Below are 8,337 nucleotides of genomic sequence, written 5' to 3' on the forward strand. Positions count from 1 at the left end.
CCCCCTTGTCAGTTTGACCAGTCAACCCGGACTGTTGACCGCTGATGTCACTCCTACGTCATGCTGACGTCATATCCCTTTTTCTGTTAATTAAATAATTCCAGAAATTCAAATAAACTTTGAAAATTCATATCTTTTAAACCGTAACTCGGATGAAAATGTTTTCTATATGAAAGTTGCTCAGAACGACGAGACGAATCGGAATACGCAGTCCGTTCATCCACCACACCTCCCTAACCTATCGAACTAGCAACTTTTCCCCTCCGGTCCGTCTGTCCGAATACGCGAAACATCGGGAATACCTCCCGGATGTTCCCCCCCTTCACCGGTACCACCTACTGTCGCGTTAGGACACCCCTAGCACCGCTCATTGTCAGGTCACGCATCGTCATGCTTATGTTTGCATTGTATTTACTGTTTCTTCCCCCTCTTGTCTCCGGTAGACTACGAGACCGACCCTGCTGCTGCCCAGTTCGACTACGGAGTCGACGACCCCTCCTACTTGCCAGAGCAACCAGGAAAGCCCCCCTTTGATCACCAGATATCGCCTACTCTACTCTCTACTACTTGCATTAGAGTAGTGTAGCTTGTTACTGCTTTTCGATATCCTATTCTGATGCATAGCCTATCCTTGCTACTACTGTTGATACCTTTACCTGCAATCCTACATGCTTAGTATAGGATGCTAGATTTCCATCAGTGGCCCTACATTCTTGTCCGTCTGCTGTGCTATACTATCAGGCCGTGATCACCTGGGCGGTGATCATGGGTATATACTTATATACTATATACATGACACATGTGATGATTAAAGTCGGGTCGGCTCGTAGGAGTACCCGCAAGTGGATCTTTGTGGCGGAGCGACAGGGCAGGTTGAGACCGCCTAGGTGAGAGGTGGGCCTGGCCCTGGTCGGCGTTCGCGGTTACTTAACACGCTTAACGAGATCTTGGTATTTGATCTGAGTCTAGCCATTTGGTCTATACGCACTAACCATCTACATGGGAGTAGTTATGGGTATCCCGACGTCGTGGTATCAGCCGAAGCTCTTTTGACGTCAGCGACTGAGTGGCGCGCGCCGGATTGGACTGGAACGCCACTAGGCTAGGTCTGCTTCCGGCCGCGTACGCAACGTGCAGGTGTGCATAGGGCGATGGGCCCAGACCCCTGCGCGCATAGGTTTAGACCGGCGTGTTGGCCTCTCTGTTGAGCCTAGGTGGGGCTGCGACGTGTTGATCTTACGTGGCCGGGCATGACCCAGAAAAGTGTGTCCGGCCAATTGGGATCGAGCGTGTTGGGTTATGTGGTGCACCCCTGCAGGGAAGTTTATCTATTCGAATAGCCGTGTCCCTCGGTAAAAGGACGACCCGGAGTTGTACCTTGAGCTTATGACAACTAGGACTGGATACTGAATAAAATACACCCTTCCAAGTGCCAGATACAACCCGGTGATCGCTCTCTAACAGGGTGACGAGGAGGGGATTGCCGGGTAGGATTATGCTATGCGATGCTACTTGGAGGACTTCAATCTACTCTCTTCTATATGCTGCAAGATGGAGATGTCCAGAAGCGTAGTCTTCGACAGGCCTAGCTATCCCCCTCTTATTCTGGCATTCTGCAGTTCAGTCCACTGATATGCCCCTTTACACATATACCCATGCATATGTAGTGTAGCTCCTTGCTTGCGAGTACTTTGGATGAGTACTCACGGTTGCTTTTCTCTCTCTTTTCCCCTTTCTATACCGGATCGTCGCAATCAGATGTTGGAGTCCAGGAGCCAGACGCCACCGTCGACGACGACACCTACGACACTGGAGGTGCCTACTACTACGTGCAGGCCGCTGACGACGACCAGGAGTAGTTAGGAGGTCCCAGGCAGGAGGCCTTGCCTTTTCGATCGTTGCTACTTTTGTGCTAGCCTTCTTAAGGCAAACTTGTTTAACTTATGTCTGTACTCAGATATTGTTGCTTCCGCTGACTCGTCTATGATCGAGCACTTGTATTCGAGCCCTCGAGGCCCCTGGCTTGTATTATAATGCTTGTATGACTTATTTATGTTGTAGAGTTGTGTTGTGATATCTTCCCGTGAGTCCCTGATCGTGATCGTACACATTTGCGTGCATGATTAGTGTACGGTCAAATCGGGGGCGTCACAAGTTGGTATCAGAGCCGACTGCCTGTAGGAACCCCCCTTCCACACTCCTTGGCCGAAGTCGAGTCTAGACATTGCAAAACTTTTACTAACATGGCTGTGCGGCTTACGGGCCCACGTCGCCATTGGGTGGTACTAGGATCTTTTACTCCTCGACCTTTACTCTGGGACTCTGAACTCTCTTCCTACTCGGGTTAAACGAATTTACTAACTCTAACACTAGGATCCCGTGACCGCGTTCACCCCAAAGATGGATAAGCCATAGTTGTTTCTTAGAATAGTATTTTGAACAATTCACACACTGTCATTTGACTCCTTTGAAACGTCTTTGCTTTCAGATGGAACCCACGAGGCAGGTTGTTCGCCACACGATGGCCATTGGTGCCTCGGGATCACCTGCGGTGCTAGCTGAGATGATGACCTATCTGGGTTATCGCTGGCACCCTGAGTTCACCGTCTACGAGGAGTTCCAGGACTTTAACCAGGAGCAGTACCGTGCCATCGTCCACCTCTACTCTCGGGAGTACGACTCCACTACTGTGCTGCACACCGCACATGGTGTTGGTGTGACCATCGATATGGCTGTCCACGATGCAGCCTATGCTGCTCTGACACGTCTTCGTGGAGAGTATCGGGAGTTGGACACCTCCCCTTCAGGCACATTGCTATCGCCTCTGATGTTGGTGCGGAGGGATACTACACTGCTGCCTACTCCACTGTCACCCGGGAGCCCTTCTACCATCAGCACCTGGTTCTGCATGCTGATGGGCTGGATCGAGCTAACCGAGCTCTTCGCCACGAGATGTACACCACCCGTCAGCACCTTTACCGTGCTCTGACGCTGCTGCACCCCTTTGTCCGATCTGGACAGGTACCGCGTTCTGCGATCTACCCAGCCAGGACCGTGATGCCCCACGGTGTTGGTTGGCCAGAGGTGGGAGGCTACTCTCCCGCACTTGGTTCCTTTTCTGCCACCTGAGCGTCGGGCTCTACACCTGAGTATCCGCGGGCCCCCAGTCTGCTGACGTGGAGGAGCTATCCGTTGCCTCACTACCAGCTGTCGGGCTACGATTACCTCCACAGTACCTCTTGGGACTGATGTAGACTTGCTTGTAGTATTAGTTTCAGTCGCCGCGAGCCTGTGTGCCGCCTATGATGCTTTAGTCTATGTACCGAACTCTGTGTACTGAACTCTATGCATGACCCCCTTTTGTAAGCTATGCCGACTACTATGTAGTAGCCATCGTGCTCCTTTCAATTATGCATGTTTCATCATAAATGATTCTTATCATTGCAAATTTTCTCAATGCTGAACCACCCCTGTTATATATTAGCAGGATGGTTAGACCAGGTGGTCGTGGTCGTGGTGGCGATGCCCCACCACCACCTGAGTACATGACTGGTATGATCCAACAGCTTGAACTGAACCGCCAGTTCATGGAGAATATGATGGCTCAATTCCCTCGCCCCAATATGAACCAGCAGCCAGCCCAAGTGACTCTTCAAGATTTCATACGCCTCAACCCAACCATCTACCGCAGCTCAACTCAGCCTCTGGATGCTGATGACTGGCTCCGTGACATCACCTATGAGTTGGAGTCTGCTGATGTAGCCCCTGCCAGCTATGTCAATTTTGCTTCCTTCTTCTTGAAGGGACCCGCAGCTCAATGGTGGGACAGCCACAGGCGTACTCTGCCAGCTGGAACAATCATCACCTGGCCAGACTTCCAAGCTGCTTTCCGTGCCCGCTTCATTCCTCAGGGAGTCATGGACCGGAAGAAGCGTGAGTTCCGCAACCTCACCCAAGGCAACAAAACTGTCGAAGCTTATCAGCGGGAGTTTCTGGACTTGTCCCGCTATGCTGAAGAAGACATTGCAACTGATGCACGCAGACAGGAGAAGTTCCGTGATGGCCTTCAAGCTGACATCAAGCTCGCACTTCTAGTGCATGACTTTGCTGATTTCGCCACCTTGGTGAACAAGGCCATCAATGTCGAAACTGGTCTGCAGGAATACCAGAGCTCTCACAGGCGCAACCGTGACACGGGCTCATCTTCGGGCCCGCCCTCACAGAAGCGTAAGATATGGATCCCGAACAGCATGTATCGTCCAAATGCTTCTGCCCCAAAGCAGACCTATGCTGCCCCTCGTCTGCCTACACCACCGTCCAGGCAGTCAAGACTTCCAGCTCCACCATCCCAAGCTCCTGTTCCCACTCCGAATAATGGCTTGTGCTTCAGGTGTGGTCAACCAGGGCACCGTGCTAAAGAATGCAACCAGAACCAGAATCAACTGGCCCTTCCAGCAACTGGCCGTGGTAACAATCAGCCCCGCAACAACAATGCTAAGTCTTATGGTCGTGCTCATGCCAACCACGTTGATCTCAACGAAGCTCAAGACCAGCCTGCTACTGTGATGGGTACACTCCTCGTAAATTCAGTACCAGCATCCGTTTTATTTGATACAGGTGCATCGCATTCATTCATGTCAGAAGATTTTGCATACAAGCACGACGTTAAATGTGAGGAGATGAACACCTCTGTATTGGTCAAAACCCCCGTGGGACAGTGTCAAACCTCCTTGGTTGGCATCGATGTCCCCGTGGAAATCGAAGGGCTGGAATTCTATGCCTCTCCCATTATCCTGAAGACGTCTAACATCGACCTCATCTTGGGTATGGATTGGTTGAGAGCGCATACTGCTTCTATAGTTTGCGCCACTAAGACCGTCCATCTGCTACACCCTTCAGATGAAATAGTTGCTTACCAAGCTCATCTGGTGCAAAATGCCGATGCAAGGCTCTATGCATTGAATGCATTGAACGCTGCACCACTCGAGGGCATTGAAAATATTCCCGTCGTGCGAGAATTCCTCGACGTCTTCCCTGAAGAACTTCCAGGGATTCCCCCTGCTAGAGCTGTCGAATTCATCATCGACTTGAAACCAGGCACCACTCCTATAGCCAAGCGACCCTACAAAATGCCGCCGCATGAACTTCTTGAGCTTAAGGAGGAAATCGACAAGTCTCTTCGCAAAGGATTCATTCGCCCAAGTTGCTCTCCTTAGGGAGCACCTTCTCTCTTTGTCAAGAAGAAGGATGGGACAAACCGGCTAGTTCAAGACTACCGACCTATAAACCAAGCTACCATTCAGAATAAATACCCTCTTCCTCGGATCAATGATCTGTATGATCAACTGGCGGGTTCGTCAGTGTTTTCTAAGCTCGACTTGAGGTTGGGCTACCACCAGATCCGTGTTCGCGAAGAGGATATCCCAAAGACCGCCTTCGTGACTCGCTATGGTTCATACGAGTACACCGTCATGTCTTTCGGTTTAACCAATGCTCCAGCCACCTTCTCTCGTCTGATGAACTACATATTCATGGATTACCTCGACAAGTTCGTCGTGGTTTATCTGGATGATATCCTGATATTTTCCAAGAACGAAGAAGAACATGCTGAACATCTTCGTCTTGTGCTGGAAAAGCTACGAGAACATCAACTTTATGCCAAGTTCTCCAAATGTGAATTCTGGCTACCGGAAGTAACCTATCTGGGGCATGTCATCTCTACGGATGGTATTGCCGTCAACCCCGAGCGAGTTCAGGCTATTCTTGATTGGACTCCTCCCAAGAACGTTAAGCAAGTCAGAAGTTTTCTCGGTCTCGCCAGCTATTGCCGTCGATTTGTCGAGAACTTCTCCAAGATCGCCAGGCCTCTGACTAACCTGTTGCATAAGGGCGTCAAGTTCCAATGGACAGACAAATGTCAGGAAAGTTTCCAGGCACTCAAAGACAAGTTGACTTCTGCCCCCGTTCTAGCTCCACCTGATACTAAGAAGGACTTCGTCATCTATTGCGACGCTTCCCGTCAAGGATTAGGCTGTGTCCTAATGCAAGACCGCAAAGTGATTGCTTATGCCTCTCAACAATTGCGCCCTCGCGAAGAGAACTACCCAGTTCACGACCTCGAACTTGCTGCCGTCATTCATGCGCTGAAGCAGTGGCGACATTACCTTCTCGGTAATCGTTGCGAGATCTTCACTGACCACCAAAGTCTGAAGTATCTGTTTACTCAACCAGATCTGAACCTCCGTCAGCAGAGATGGATGGAGCTCGTTGCAGACTTTGACTTGGGTATTTCCTATACTCCAGGCAAGGCTAATGTAATGGCTGATGCCTTGAGCCGCAAGTCTTACTGCAACCACCTCCAGGTTCATAAAGTCCAGCCCTCACTTGTTGAAGAATTCAGGAAGCTGAACCTCCATATTGTTCCTCCGGGTGCACTCGCTCCCCCTCCTAAGGAATTTGGCAAGGTGAACCTCCACGTTGTTACCCAGGGTTCCCTCAATACCCTAGTTGCTAAACCAGATCTCGAGGACAGCATCAAAAGGCTACAGAGGTATGACTCTGAAGCCCACAAGATTAAGCGCTACCTCGCAGAAGGAAAGCCCTCATTCTTCACCACTGCTGAAGATGGCACCCTATACTTCAAGGGCCGCCTAGTGGTGCCATGTGCGGAGAAAAACCTGGATATGACACAGGAAGTTATGAAAGAAGCTCATGATACGCCTCTATGTATCCATCCTGGTAGTACAAAGATGTACCAAGATATCCGTCAGAGATTCTGGTGGACTAATATGCAGCAAGACATTGCTCGTTATGTTGCTGAGTGTGACGTTTGCCGTCGTATCAAAGCAGAACATCAAAGGCCTGCTGGAACTCTGCAACCTATCTCTATCCCTGAATGGAAATGGGACCATGTTGAGATGGACTTCATCACTGGATTTCCCAAATCGCAGAAAGGTAATGATGCTATTCTTGTCGTCATTGACCGGCTTTCCAAAGTTGCACATTTCCTGGCAGTCAAAGAAACGATCACTGCTAGCCAGTTGGCAACGCTCTATATGTCCAGGATTGTTTCACTCCACGGTATTCCATTGGTTATCAGTTCAGACCGTGGTAGCTTATTCACTTCAAGATTCTGGGCACGTTTCCAAGAAGCAATGGGAACTCATCTGTCATTCAGTACTGCGTTTCATCCTCAAGCGCAAGGACAAGTTGAACGCGTCAATCAAGTTCTCGAAGACATGCTTCGAGCTTGCGTTATTTCCTTCGGCAAGAAATGGGAGGAATCTCTCCCGTATGCTGAGTTCTCCTATAATAATAGCTATCAAGCTAGTCTGAAGATGGCCCCCTTCGAAGTGTTATATGGACGAAAGTGCCGAACCCCTCTGAACTGGTCAGAAACTGGGGAACGTCCACTCTTCGGTCCGGATATTATCCAAGATGCCGAAGAACAAGTCCGCATTATTCGCGAGAATCTCAAGACTGCTCAGTCACGTCAGAAGAGTCAGTATGACCTTCATCATAAAGACATGGTCTATCAACCTGGCGAAAAGGCTTATCTTCGAGTCACACCTATGAAGGGTGCTCACCGCTTCGGGATCAAGGGCAAACTAGCTCCTCGCTATATTGGCCCATTCACTATTCTCGAAAGGCGTGGAAAAGTGGCATACCAACTGGAACTACCGCCGAACCTTTCTCAGGTTCACGATGTGTTCCATGTTTCACAGCTCCGCCGTTGCTTCAAGGATCCAATCCGAGCTGTGGATCACGAAGTGCTTGAATTGCAGCAAGACCTCTCCTATAAGGAGCATCCGGTCCGCATTCTCGACCAAGCTGAACGCCGCACACGTCAGAAGGCGATCAAGTTTCTCAAAGTCCAGTGGTCGCACCATTCTGAAGATGAGGCCACTTGGGAACGAGAGGATCGTCTGCGCGAAGAATACCCCGCACTGTTTCCTTCTACCTCCTAAATCTCGGGACGAGATTTCTTGTAGTGGAGGAGATTTGTAACACCCTGAGAATCATGCTACAGTAACCCCCTGTGATTAAGCTAATCATGTGCTAAACAGGGCTTGATCACATTTGGATCACCTTCCTTTTCAAACTCCTAGTTCAAACTTCAAATATAATTAAAGAGGAAAATAAAAGTTATCAAAAATTCAAACAAAAATGTTCAGTGGGTGCTAAATAATACACTGGTAATTATGGTGGAGAAAGCACCTTTTTATAAAATGCCTAAATACTTTAAATGAAATAAAACAGAAAAGGAAATAAAACAAATAAAAGAGAAAACAGAAAACAAAACAGAAAAAGAAAGCAAAGGGAAAAAGGCCCGCTCCC

This window comes from Triticum aestivum, chromosome 5D (genome assembly GCF_018294505.1).
Source record: "Triticum aestivum cultivar Chinese Spring chromosome 5D, IWGSC CS RefSeq v2.1, whole genome shotgun sequence".
In the NCBI taxonomy this organism is placed as follows: Eukaryota; Viridiplantae; Streptophyta; class Magnoliopsida; order Poales; family Poaceae; genus Triticum; species Triticum aestivum.